The sequence below is a fragment of the Miniopterus schreibersii genome (assembly GCF_964146895.1).
Source record: "Miniopterus schreibersii genome assembly, chromosome: 2".
NCBI lineage: Eukaryota > Metazoa > Chordata > Mammalia > Chiroptera > Miniopteridae > Miniopterus > Miniopterus schreibersii.
This window is the reverse complement of record NC_138102.1, coordinates 156,479,102-156,493,769: the sequence shown is the minus strand read 5'-3', so window position 1 is coordinate 156,493,769 and position 14,668 is coordinate 156,479,102. Positions and strand designations below refer to the sequence as shown.

Sequence of the window (14,668 nt, the reverse complement as noted above, 5' to 3'; positions counted from 1 at the left end):
AAATTGCAAAACAACAGACTTTGCTAGAATGCTTCAATGAGATACGTTCTTATGGTTTTGAGTCCATAGGTTCAAAAAATATAAACAAAAAGCTTTTTAAAATGATTGCTATAGCTTGCCAATTATGTAAAGATAAAGGATTCTTCAGACTTAACCCAAGCTATGAATCCTAGGTACAAAATTTCTTCCAGAAAACATGTTATGAAAAATATTTTCTGCTTTGCACACACAAAAAAGTGAGTGATATTATTATACATGTGACTTGACAGGGGCAATCTCTCCGCCAGCACAAATGTAAGCTCTAGAACAATCTAATGACTGACTGGGCTAAGAAGTTATTGTTCCTGAACTATAATATCAAACTGAAAGTGTGTCTAATTTTTAACAATAAAATTGTAATCATAAAAAGTTTTAAAAACCAACACTTCAGATTTTTGCATTCCAGAAATTATTCTATAATGGTGATATAAGCTTGGGCCTTTTCAAATATTGATTTTAACACTTGGCCACTTGGCCAAAATGTATATTTGGTGATATATAAGTATCAACTTATATAAATGTATTATTATTATTATTTTATAAACAGAATTATAATGTGCATACTGGCTAAATTATTCTTCTGTTATTGGGTTGATTACCTTTGCTGCCCAATTCAAATATCTTAAATAGTCTAGTAGAAAATATAACTTTCAAATTTGGATTATTAAAAACAGTATCATGACAAATTTTTACAGATTGTTACTGATAAACCAACTACTATTTATTGAACTATTATGTGTCACACATGGAGCTAGGCACTTTCAACCAGCAGCTCTGTGAAAAAGGTGGAATGTAATTTCAGTTTCACAGGTGAGAAAATTGAGGTTTAGGGAGATTTAAATGTTGAGTCTGAACCCAATTCTGTTTTACTTCAATTTTAAGGTTACTTGCACTATATCTATTTTTTTCAAAATTGAGTAAATGGGGAGGGAGATCCTTGGAGGCCCCAAGTGTTGACTTAAATTACTTTTATTATAACATTATTTAAAAATATATACAAATATAAGAGTCGGGTAAAACCCCTAGTTATTATGGCTCTCATATGACAATAAAGCCAAAACAAATTTACAAATCAAAGCCAAATTAAATCAAAATAATATAAATCGACAACATTCATGTGATGGTTGATGTTTTGCTGAAACTAAATTTTCAGTGTTGAGTTAAATAGTGGAAAGATGTTTGTGGGTTTTACTCTACTTGTGTACATGATTCCTTTGCTTTCCCACATGACAATCCTTTAATGCACTGCCACTAACATTACAGTTAGGTCTTTCTTTAATGTTTCATTATTATTTATTACTTTGTGAAAAACTTTAATAATGCCCTGCAAAATACAATCATTAGAAAATTTTGTAAAGTTTTACAATTTTAACTACACTAATGTTAACAAACTGTCATAAGTTGGAATGTATGGTTGTAAACTAGAGCAGTTTCTCTTGAGTTCAACAGGTCTACACACCCTGCTTAACATAATGACTCAATTTTCCTACCGTTTTTCTCTATTCAAATTACTGGGAAACCTTTGTTTGTGCCACTTAGCACAACGTCATTGGGCTTGCTCTAGTCCAGTCATAAACGGAAATGCAAATAGGACCCTGAAATCACATGACACTACTCAGGTAATATAAGGTAATCATTCTGATGACTCCAAAGATACTTATTTTAATTGCTTTAGATAACAGAAAACACACGCACACACTTCCCTTTGAACTTCCAGACTCCAGGGAAGACAAATGGGACCTAAACATAGGTGTCATTAGATGTTACAAATGTGCTGCAAAACAAACAAACAAAAAACACCACAAATCCTATGGTTGAATATGTCTGGGGAATCATTGCCATATTAAAGGCTCTGAGAAAACCTTCTGACTTTGCTTCACTCAGTCCAAACTGGAATGCATTTTGGTAAATGCTCCTCTAAACAACAATACTTGAGGTGGTAGAAGCAATAGAGAACTTCATAATTTCCAAGACTTATCTCAAACTATTAACTGAAAAACTGTTTTCAACTCAGATTAAAAATTTTTTGCAAAGGTCTATAGAAATCAGTTGTTTGTTTATACCATACCTGGATTCAATAGCTCATTTTTAACAGAAGAATTTTATTTTTTATTTTTAATATGGCCACCGTGCCTAGCACAATGTCTTGCATATTATAAACACTCATTAAATGTTTCATATTTGACTGATGATGCAGTTTCTCTGAGCCCCAACTGTAATTCACAGGCATGATTTTTGTTGGTAATAACCAAGTCTCTAGGGACTGCGTCACATGAGCACAAATGACAAAGCCATAGTACTGTCAGGAACCTCCAGCCCTGTTGCTTTTGAATAAATATGAATAAATATTTATGGTCTATGTATGAATAAATTATACAGGGCATTTTAATTTATGAGTACAATAAACAGAATTGGAAAGAACATGGGCTATATTTTTAGCCTGTGTTTTCCCTTCTGATGAGACTGATGGTTTGATGCTTCATGTTTTTAAAAAGATGTTTTTATTTCCTTTGAGATTTTTATGAGTCCTTTTCAGTTGGGAAAAACTGCTGCCTCCTGTGGCACACAGGTCTGTAGAAGCTGCTTGTGGATTTTGGCCTGAGGGATGTAGGCGTTATTGTGTATTTCTACGATAATTTTTCAGGGATATGTAACTTGCCTATAAAAATATGCCTGTGGGCTGAATCTTGGCAGTTAGCATTTTAGCAAGAGAATATATTTAGTAATATCTGAATGTCTAAACAAGTAACACATAGGTAAGCTATTTTTAAAAACTGGGTGACAAAAACATTGGTTGTTATTGCCACCTTTTAAATGTGTTTGGCTATAACTAAATATCAACTTTCAAATTTATTTTTTAAAAAACATTTGAGAAGCATGAGTTTGAGTTAGCCCGGCATTGGCCTCATCTTGAAAAACAAATAAGTCCTTCATTTGGAAAATGAGTGACACTGAACTAGACTTGTTGAGTCAATATTAATGCACATTGACTTAGGTTCTTGGGTTCAAATTTTGAGGGATAGCACTGATGTGGGGCTTCTCATTATGGTCTCCCCGAGTTTTCGTTAATTCAGTTAGTTTAATAAGTCTGTACAGAGAGTATCTAACATCCCTAGCTTTGTCCTGAAAGGACACAGTGGACAGCATCGAGGAACTGGAGCGCGTCAGCTCCGTTTAACAGGTGACGGACTGTAACTTAGAAGTGAAGGGGAAGCCAATGCAAGTAAACAGCACTGTAATATGAGTCCCGTGTTCAGAGGTATAGCCATTAATAGTTTATGGAAGACGACACACAAATTAATTAACCCACAAATTAAAAAACCCAAATGAATAAATAATAAGCATATTTGGAAGACAGGTTGGGGTAGTGGAAACTTCATGCATTGAATCCAAGCCTTCCCGTTGTTACCTAATCTCTTTCAGCCTATTGCAGCTACCTTGCAGGGTTTCGGTTGTAAGAATTAGACAAATACAAAGCGCTCAATAAATGGGGACTGTAGGATGAATATTATTTTCATGGCGAAGTCTCTGTTGGAGTTTCACAGCTAGTTAGGGCTGAGATAAGACCTGAGCGAACAGTACATTGTAGACAATTGATAAGAGTGAAAGGGGGAAAACTTGGTTTACAAAGAAAACTTTCTTTGATCTTATTTAAAGCCAAAGCCCTGTGGGCAAGAAAACAGGGATTCTGTGAAAAGTAACCTCACAGGGTGATCCGATCATAAATTTCTAACCAGGCAGGTCATGGTGGTAGTCACTCCCAGGCCTATAACATCTTTAGTGAAAGGTTTTAAGTAAGCCCTGTCCATTGTTCGTGTGCATCTAGGTTAACACCCCTTTGAAATGCCAGGATACCCTTCAAGGGGGTATTAACCCTAAAGGAAGCACATAATCTTGTTAACTATCCTGTAATCCAGTCCCTGCTTTGCTTTCTCCCGTCTTCAATAATTTCAAATGCACAAAAGAAGCTGCAAAACTTCCTCTCCAGAGCATCTTGCTCCCTGGCACATGTGATTAGTTTGACTCAAAGTCATAAAAATTCTCTGCAGGTTTGGGTGTTTCTTATGTCGACAGCCCCTACATGCTAAAGCCACATAGCAGGATAGTAAATCTGAAATCTCTGTGTTTTCGTGGTCAATAGTATAGCACATTGTTCTTCACACGATGCTTAAGTTGAAGATGGTTATTATGACTAAAATTTCTCTTGTCCACAATTGCAAAAGAGCTGAAGGGAGACCAGTTGCAAGACTAAAGATGGAAAATAACCAAACCACAACAAAACTCATTTGCTATTGGCCATATGTTTTGAAAAATATCTTGGTTTGTCTTTCAATCACACATTTAGTTGAGCGCTAGGCTCGGTCCTGTCCCAGACATGATCTCATTTCACTCTGACAGACGGTTAGGAAGTGCGCGCTGTTATCTTCCTGCGACCTGATGCAATAAGCTCAGAGAGCCTCGCAGAGCCAGGACTAGGACACGGGTGTCATTCGCCTTTCCTGCTGCTATTCTTAAATTTCAGATGGGTAACTGAGGGGGAGGCACAGAGGGAGGGAGCTCGGGAGCTCTGGGGAGGGACATGGGAGTGTAGCAGGTAAACCACGGGATTGAAAGGGGGCTGCATTGGGAGGAAGCTATCACACAACCATATTCTAAGATGATTGTCCAAGGTGCTGTTAACTCACCAGTGTTAAACTTCCCAGTGAGACTCCAGAAACATATTTCCTCATTTACTTACAAAATACCACAATATTTTGGGAGGGGGCAGCTTAATTTGATATTTTGAGATAAGCAGCTGCTGAAATCCCACCTCCTCCAGCAAGCCTTCCAGGACTACCACCAAGAATGAATGAATGGCTCCCAGCAATGCCACCCACTGTAGACAGTAGTCAAGTCCTGGGACTCCTCCCATTTATGTCTCTTCCTCCTCAGGCCCGCTGGCCTTTCTTTCCTTTTCTTCAACGTTGACAGTAACATTATCTACATCCCTTTTATAGTCCCCTTTTTTATCTTGTTATCTTGCTTATCTGTCTGTCTTACTTTGGAAAGCAGAACTTCCTGACTATATACTTGAAGGCTTGGAAAAGACACTGAATTTGAGCATTTCTATTTCAAGCAGAGGACCAGAGCTCCCAGGAGCTAGGCCAGCCTGCCATTGAAGCTTTGGGATACTTTCTGGACTCCCTCTTTTGTTCTCTGAGTTACAGGGTGCACTCGCAGTGTGGCATAGGTAAAGTTTCCAGCGACAATGAATTTCCGCACTCTGTCCAGCAGAGCCCCAGCCTCCAAAAGCAATTGCAACACTAGCTATACCCCTACCACTGACCAACAAGAGATTTAAATAATTGGTGAAAAAATTAAGAGTAGATTATAGTATCATTTAAGTATAATTTTGAAGCCTATTTTACTTCATTCCAAAGAAATCCACATTTATTGTACAATCTTTGGAAAATGTAAGGATTTTGATAAGATTTATAGCAAAGCAGAGGCATCTCTCAGCTGGTTGCCACTCTCTTTCCCACATGTTCTGCTCCCATTAAACGACAAATGTGACAAAAATATCAAAAAGTTTCTTTTCCTTTTTTTTTTAAACTGCAACTTATAGAGGACTGGCAGATCTAGAATTTTTCATAAGAGGGTCTGAGGGGCCATGTCCTGCTGTTATAAAGAGAGGAGTTTGCATAGCACTTGGCATAAGACCTAGAATACATCAATTATTCATTTTAAAGAATGGCTCATGGAGCGCTGGCCGGTGTGGCTCAGTGGGTTGGGTGTCATCCCTTGCACCAGGGGTCACGGGTTCCGTTCCCGGCCAGGGCATATGCCAGGGTTCCAGGCTTGATCTCCAGTAGGGGTGTGCAGGAGGCAGCCGTTTCTCTCTCTCATCAATGTTTCTCTCTCTCTCTCCCTCTCCCTTCCTTTCTTTCTAAAAATAATTAAAAATATATTTTTAAAAAAAGAAAGTAAAATAATAATGGCTCATGGAGATCTTCTGGAATATACAGTCCTCCCAAACCACACTCCCAGTGACACAATTATTTCAGAAGAGTGGGTTTAAGAGACTATTTAGTTACCTATTTAGTTAACAAGCCTTTATTAAACACCTTCTATGTGCAAAGCCATAAGGTAGACTCCAGATGAAAAGAGAGAGACAAAATGAACAAGCTTTGGTTCCTGCCTTTAAGGAATTTTTAAATAACAAAAAAGACTTTGTTTGACATTTAGGTCACTTTCTACTAAAAATAATACTGTGATGAAATCCCTGTGGTTGAATTCTTTTGCACATCTATAAATATTCCCTTGGGATACATTTGAGAAGGGGATTTGTAAGGTGTCACTTTGATGATTTTAGAAGTTATAATAAAATAACCAGGCAAATCCATGAGACATAGATAGAATTTAATGGATTATTATTTTAATCACTATGAGAGTTGGGTGGTACTAAACCATTAAAAGCATATGAAAAGAATGCAAGAGTTTGACTAAAAAGACATTAAATATCTCAAAAGCCAAAGACATACAAAGTCCAGTCATATAAGGAAGTTTTAAGAGTGAGTATTACAGATCCTAATATGATTTGAAAATTAAGTAATAAAATGACTCACCTCTAAGGTCTTTGGCTATGTGATCACCTTTTGTTTTCAACGAAGAACACTCTGATAGCAGCTATAAATAGGGCTCATTATGCCAGAAAACCCCTTCAGTGTCACAAACAAGGATCCAGTGTTGTTTCAGTCTGCACCATCTGGTCCTTATGAAACTTCAGCAAGCTGAAAGGCAGTGCAAAAATTACATGGGAGGTGATCCCCCAAACTGTGAAGGATGACATAATTACTTCCATAGTGGCTAAGCATCTTTCAACTCCTAGATTCAGAAAGTTTTTCACAGTGTTAATATATTTTGTGTTAGGAAATCTATGTATAGTTAGTAGTTTGGAACTTTCAATGTCTGGAATTTGGCCTATTAGACTTAAATAAGTTTTTTTAGTTACAATTTAAAACATGTAATATGGAGAGGGAGTGGGAGTAGGAGTCAATGGAGGTTAAAAAAAAGGGGGACACCTGTAATACAACAATAAAGATAAATTTAAAATAATAATATAAAATTTTTAAAAAACCATGTAATATGCAATGGATTTAAATTTGTGATTTAATTTGAAATTTTATCAAGTTGATATACATTTTAGAATAGTTAAGAGATCTTAAAGTTCATTGTACTTAGAAGTTTCTTTTATTAGATTTATGGCCTATTTGGTACCAGGAGGGTTTTGTTTGTTAAATCAGACAATTATAGTATTAAAAGAAAATGAATATTTTAAATTTATAAGTAGTTTAAGATGTTCAAAGGAGTTCATTTAACTGTAAATGAGGGAAAACGTTGATGGCCCTTAAATATGATTGAAAATATTTACTATACTTAGAATATTATTTTTAAATATAATTTAACACCTTTATACAAAAATACTCTTTAGAATTTGTAAATTTGAGTTTAAAAGTTCTGAATAATCTTTTCTACACACAAAATCCTCCCTCAAAGATAATTTTTTAAAAACTGAGTTTTAACACAGGATTAATACAAATGTACAAGCCTAGGCTTCTGATAACTATTGGGTTGTTTATGTTTAAAGTTTCAAAATTCTTTATCCCTAATTAACCACATACAGGCATTCCACAATACATTTCAAATCTTTCTGCTCTCACTTCCTTTTTCTTACTTTTACTGAATTTTTAACAATCTTGGTCTAGGGGACACATTCTGACATAAGCTGATTAGCATAATAGAGTTACAGGTAAAAATCATAAATTATTTAAAGATACATACTTTTCTTCTGCAAGGAAATAAGTGCATGTTTAGAATTCAGAGACTGAAACGTATTGGTTGGAAAGTTTTCATAATATTAGGGAGAAAAAAAGAATTGAGGTGACCTTATGAAAGAACCACAAATCTAATTAAAGGCTCGTGAAATAGGCCCCATAGGAAAAGGGTTAAAGATTTGAAATACTTTAACTGGAGAAAACTGAGGTGAAGTGTCTAAACAAAGTGGTTTGACTAAATTTGGCTTATAAATACTGGTTGAAGTCCTTCCAATAAACTCTCTCTCACCCCATGCCCTTCATTAAAGCAAATAAAGCTGGATTTTTTTTATTCTTCAGCTGGCCTGTTGAGTACAAAATTTGAGGGTCTCTAAAGATAGGAAAAGATATTCTATGAATTAAATGCTAAACAGACATTTTCTTTCCATTAGAGATAGTGCAAAAAAAAAATTAGCTTAAACTGTAGAAAGAAGATTATAGAGGAACATTCAAAAAAAGTTTTAGATCTCAGATCACATTATACAATTAATGTATTATCTTTTTTCCCGGAAAAATAAACTAAAATACATAGAGACCATCCTTTCTTGGATGGTAGAGATAACTATGAAAAGGTGCTGAGAAAACAAAGACCAAAGGAAAGGAAGTGAGGGTAAACACCCCTCCTTAGTAGCCAAATCCTGGGCAAAATTCTAAAGACATCAAATTCAGCCATTTAGTTCTTCCTGGAGCCTCACATCACATTCAAGTCCCAGGAAACCAGCTCCTCAGAGCCCTTACTTTCGAAGTCCCTGCTCTGAGCCACAGTCTTACTCTAACTGACCTTCTCCATCCCTCAGGGCTTTGTTTTGATTAGATAAAATCCTGCTCATCTGACGAAGCAGTACTTATTAAGATGTTAATGGAACCCCTTGGCTAGTGCTATCTTTCCCCAAATAGCACATTTACTTTATAATCAGATTCCCCTGAGTATTTATAACTTTAACTCAAAGCTATGTCTTTAGCAGTAGAACTCCCTGAAACTTTGTTAACTCTGGGCAGGGTAAGCAGATTTCAGAGGATTTAAGTAACTCCAGGTATATCCATTCATTCAATAAATAATTATTAAGCACTTCCTATATTCTAGACACTGTTCTGGGCAGGATGACATCTGAGAAGGACAAGATATGCACTGTTCCTTTCCAATAGCATTGTATTCTAGTGGGACTTGTGGCAGACCAACTATAATGTCATACAGTGATCAGGGTAATGCGTTAGTGACTGGGCAGGGATGGGAGTGTGGGGATGGCGGGGGAGCTGGGGTTAGTACAGCATTTTTCTATGACTCAAACAGGGCAGCTTGGTCTCAGAGATAACTGACCTACCTACTCTCAACTAGCAACCTCACCCACAAGGCCTAAAATTTCCTAGTTCCATCCCAATTACTTTAAAAGACCCTATGGGAATACACTCAGCAATTCTGTGTTGGTTTATCACAGTGGATGCTGTGACGTGATTATTCCTTGGGAGCAATATTTTGATCTACTTCACCTGCTCCAGAGATCTTCTAGTACTGCTACATTTCAGGGCTGAGCACAGTTGTGCTCCAGACATCCTCCAGTCCAGATATTTTCCATTCCTTGAGAGGTTACAAATAATGGTTTCCTTACCCATAAATAAATTCCTTACCCATAAAATAGGGATATAATAGCTACTTAACAAGATTATTTTGATGAAATAAAGCATCTAGAATGGTATGTGGGGCACAGTGTAAAATTCATAAATGTATATTTCTTTATTTCTTTTTACAGATACAGTCTTGAAGCCTTTTTTTAAAAAATTCATTGGACCAGAGTATGAAGATATGTTCCAGAAAAATCACCCAATGGCACCTACAATTCTTAAAATAAATAAATAAATAAACAAACAAACAAACATGTGAGGATATTGGAAGATTATCTTGGAATCATATGAAAAAATTAAAAGCACAATCTTTTCTCCCTTTGCAATCTATAAGAAACTATTGTAATGCTTTGAATTATTGAAACCAGTCTTATGTATAGCTTAAAATTTGTATCAACAATAATATAAGCTATTTACGTTAATTTTGCAGACTGGTAATAAAAGTCTAGGCTTCTAGAGGAAAGAAAACTTTCCTAGCTTGGTGTTCCATCCTCATCTAACATAGCACTTCTTATCCATTGGTCACTAGATTATACACATTAATGAACGGCCATATATTCCTTTGACAACTATTTTTTTAAGGACTTAACATAGACTGGGCCATTTATTAGCTCCTGGAAATATGTTCATGAATAAGACACCATTTGTGTCCTGAAAAAGATTAGTGTTTGGGGAGATTGAAGAGTAAAGTGAAGTATGGGAAATTTTACAATACGAGTACATCCAGTATGTGCTATGGGAGGACAACAGGGCCATGATTTTCCCATAACTTACTGGAGGCTTCATTTATTGGAGGTCTACCTTCTGAGGTCACAATTGCCCTTTACCAGTAGCATATGATTGCAACAGAGCTTTGAAACGGAATAGCCCATCACTCTCATGAAAGCTTCCCTTTCCTTTCAACAGCCAGAAGTGTGACTATGAATGCCTGGTTCTAACCCACGTGTGGCCAGCCACACTAAGTATCCATATTAATTCAGTCGTTTTGTATGGAAAGCCTGAATCGCAGTTACAATAAATAAATTTTCACTCTGCGGATCTTTTTTGTAAAGGCGCAAAAGTATAAATGCTAAAGAACACCAACCACATTTCCCCCCAGGGAAATCAGATCTCATAAAAGAATTTTGATTTTCTTCCCTGAGTATTTGCATTCAGTGGTTTCTGGAAGCACAATCTCCAACTGGACATACTTCTTGTGTGTGATAACCTCTAAAACCATTTCTGTGGTTACTTTTCTCCTGATTTCCTAGATAGATTCGTAGTCTCCCTTATTTCTTATTGCATGCTTACATTTCCAGTTTTTCAGGGGTGAAAAATTTGATAATATTTACCTTGCACCTTTCTTTCGAGACATTGTGAATTCTCTTTGATCAGTTTTCAATCAGAGGTCTCTATGATCTCTGTTCATGGAGGTTTACCATTTGATGTTCACTAAGACAAAAGAAAAACATTTTTAAAAATCAGCAATACTCTGAACAACCTATAAATGATCTGTACTTAGTGGAAGGTAACATTATTCAAAATTCCTTGCCTGTTTACTAACAAGTAACCTCAGAAAACATCCCTGAAAAGGCTGACAGTTTCTACTTTTGAAAACATTAGGTAATTCAATAAGGTTAAATTAGGGTCAAAATCTTGAGGAAAATATTCATGGCTTTTAAATTTTTCCTGTTTTTTTTTTTTGTTTTGCTTTGTTTTAATTTAGAAGTATACTCTTCATTTCAGTGGGAAAGGATTATTACAATATTTACCTAAAATAAAGAAGTGCCTCTTCTAAAGCTAAGCGTATACCATGAGTAATAATTTGTCTTGTATATTTCCCAATGAAAAATACTACTCTAACATTCATATTCTTCACCCTTTTGTTTCCTCTTCATACCCATCAGTGTGTGAGTGCTTATACAGACAGGCCTTTCCAAGTGAATTTGCTTTGTAGAGAAGGGCATATGCTTACAATTTCATTAATAAGATAAAGCACATACTAATTAGGTCAATTAGTGAAGGCCCTAGGTCCTCAGACTTAATAAATGAGCTGTATTGTTTGCAGGATTTTATATATGTCTCTGATCAGACTGTCAGTTACTAGAGATTAGCGACTGAAATTATTCAGTATGCACACACCTGACACGGAAGGGAAGCTCAATAAATAATGCTCGAATTGGACCCTCAAACAGGCCCTAAAGGCTATGGATTAGTAAGAATAGGAATAAAAATTTTTAAATAAACTTAGAACTCTGGTCATATATATTTTTAAGGTACTGATATGTCCTAGCAATATAAAAAGGATCACCAAGGACAGGTAGGAAAAGGGAATGCAGGCCTCCAGTGCCTAATGCACTCTATGAGCAAACTAGTCTGAGAGTAGATTTTATTTTTTATTTTATTATTTTATTTTATTATTTTATTTTATCTTATTTTATTTGTTGTTTTGATCAGTTGTTGTTTTTCTAGTATCTGCAGTTAAAGGAACTGAACTGCTGCATCCAATAATTTTCAGTACTTATTGTCTATTTAAAGCCAAATATAGCAAGATTTCCAGAGCAGTAGATTTTTATAATGGTTCCACTTCTTTCCACTCTCAACAGCTGTGTGTCCTCGTGTGTTTTTCACATCATTACTTATCTATTTAAAGGTGAAAATTTTGAGAATAAGCACTGGAGGAATGAATATAACCTGATCTGACAAACAAAATATGAAAACAGAAATGAACCACTTTTGACATATTTCTTAACCTCACTTTTCAAACACTAGCCCCATCTGCAAAATTAAAAAACTTTATCTTAAAAGTCCTTCCCTGAAAATACATAATGTGAGAAGGAAATGTAATAAAGCCGCATCATTCATGCAAAGCCCTTTTGTTTGTGGCAGGTCCTCATTAATGCCCATGAGCTGACCTCATTCAGGGTGTCTCTCTTTAAAATGTTGGGCTCAGTCTTTCCTCTGTGTCCAAACAACAATCCTGGGTGTGAGGAAAAGTCTTTTTAAAACAGCTCCTTTTCCAATTGTCTTCCCTTCAATAATCAATCAAGCCCATAGTTATTTACTGAGTGCTTACCAGGTATGCCCCGCACTGGGGGACACAACCATGAGTGAAGCGAGGTCCGTCTCCTTAGTGAGCAATAGAAGAGTTACCGCCACACGTGCCGCAAGCACATGGATGCGGGAGCCCTGTCACCTGAAGGCCTCCAGGATTCTATTTCCAGCTGGATCTGGGAGGCGCAGCTGGTGTGTGGGGATGCAGGAGAGAGGACAGTTGGAAGGAAGGCCCTTCATTTCAGGCACCGTGTATCCGCAGGAACAAAGGCACCGGCGGTGAAGGCCTCATACGCTCGCTCGGGAAGCCTTTGGAAGGGACAGAGGAGAGCAGTAAGCGGCACTTGGATTTGCAAGGCCTGAAGGAGGAATGTGCACTTTCTTCTCCAGACTTCAGACGGCTGCTTCTCAACCGCCGTGTGTGTTCTCACCAGGGGCATCTGAGGCTTTAGGATAAACACAGTGCAGCTTCCTAGAGTACCAATTTAATGTGAAGATGTCGGGAACAAAAACCATCGTTTTTATATAAAAATAAATCTGTATATGTTGCAGAAAGCATAATTTTCTGTTTGGCACAATTGCTTAGAACTTTGCCCTAGATCCTCAAATTTCTTCTCCCTCCATCTCTTCAACCCTTAGGTGTCCTTCTGTAATGTCCGGGACATACTGGGAAGTTACTGCTTGGTTAGGACAGAGCCTGGACCTACGCACAGGCACCCTATCCCAAACAAGAGACTGGCACCATTAGACTGGCTCCCCCCCAAAAGTAAAACTACTCCTCGGTTACATACATTCCACCCTCCCTCCTCAGGTTTACATTTGGGTAGGTGTCCAAAGTTGAGGTGAAAGAGTCATAATTATAGCACCGTTTATTAAGACTACTTACGTGCCATGCACCTTATATACATTATGACATTTAATCCTGACTCTCCTGTGAGGAATTGTGCTTATTTCACATATGAGAAAATTGAGATGTAAGGTCAAACAGTTGGAATGGTGGGGTCAAAATTTGAAGTCAGGTCTATCTGACCCCAAAGCCCATTTTCTTAGTCCTGTCCTTTATATAACTCTGCTTGGGGGAGAAAAAAATTCAGATATAGTCAACCACTTTGGGGGGGCAGTGAGTCCTGCTGCTCAAAACATCATCCATAACATATAGACACAGACAACGGTGAGGTGATGGCCAGCGGGAAGGGGGGGCAGGGTTGGGTGGAGGTGAGCAAAGTGGAGGGGAAGTGGGGACATCTGTAATAGTGTCAACAATAAAAATAAAGTTAAAAAAACACACCCAAAAAAATCATACATGGTGTATGATGTCATACATGGTGTCCTAAATCCAGGGAGACAAAGCTATGCCTACAGGTATAAGCCTGTCTACTGCGGGCTCGCAGGATCTCCATCCTGGTAGCCACACCTCTTTCAAAGCCACAGGACCCCAAACAAACACTGGGGCTGGGGCGGTGAAACACAGATGCCTGGAACTGGGGTGGAGCACAGGCTGCCACGGTTATCCAAACACAGGAGTGTATACATGGGAACTGAAACCAAAACAAGTCTCACTGAGCACCCCTCTGCGCTGGAAAACCGCCACTGCTCCACCTAGAAGGGGGTGGGGGTTATTTGCAAATTTATGTAAATTGGCACCTAATGCCCCAGTTGATCAGTGTTTGCTTTGCACTTTGCACTCTACTGTAGAAAGCTTTTGATCCGGCAGAGCTTTTGTTCCCTGCAAATTTGCACATTGTTTTACGGGGACTTGCAAATCATTCTACAGAACAGACATTTTCAGAATCTTTACTGCTTTTATATTTTTGGATGAAGAACAATCAGTCGTGGAAGGGCAAGAAAAATTAAATATATGGTCAGACCCTTAGTTATGGGACTTTAGGGCTCCGTGGTTAGAGCATCAGCCTGCGGACCGAAGGGTCATGGGTTCAATTCTTGATCAAGGGCACAGACTTCAGCTGTGGGTTCAATCCCCGGCCCCGGTCGGGGCTCCTATGGGAGGCAGCCAATCGATGTGTCTCTCTCACATCAATGTTTCTCTCTCTCTCTCTCCCTTTCTCCCACTTTCCCTGAAAATCAATGGGGAAAAAAAAATTTTTAATTAAAAAAATGAACTA

General features: G+C 37.5%; 1 long non-coding RNA gene across 1 annotated transcript in view; it reads left to right on the top strand.

Moving 5' to 3' along the window:
• The window catches only part of LOC308553422, a 64,399-nt gene extending 53,172 nt beyond the window's left edge, over positions 1-11,227 (top strand). The window contains exon 3 of the long non-coding RNA XR_013998244.1: positions 9,641-11,227. This is a non-coding gene — a long non-coding RNA (uncharacterized lncRNA). The remainder of the gene's footprint in view (positions 1-9,640) is intronic.
• Positions 11,228-14,668: the final 3,441 nt, after the last annotated feature.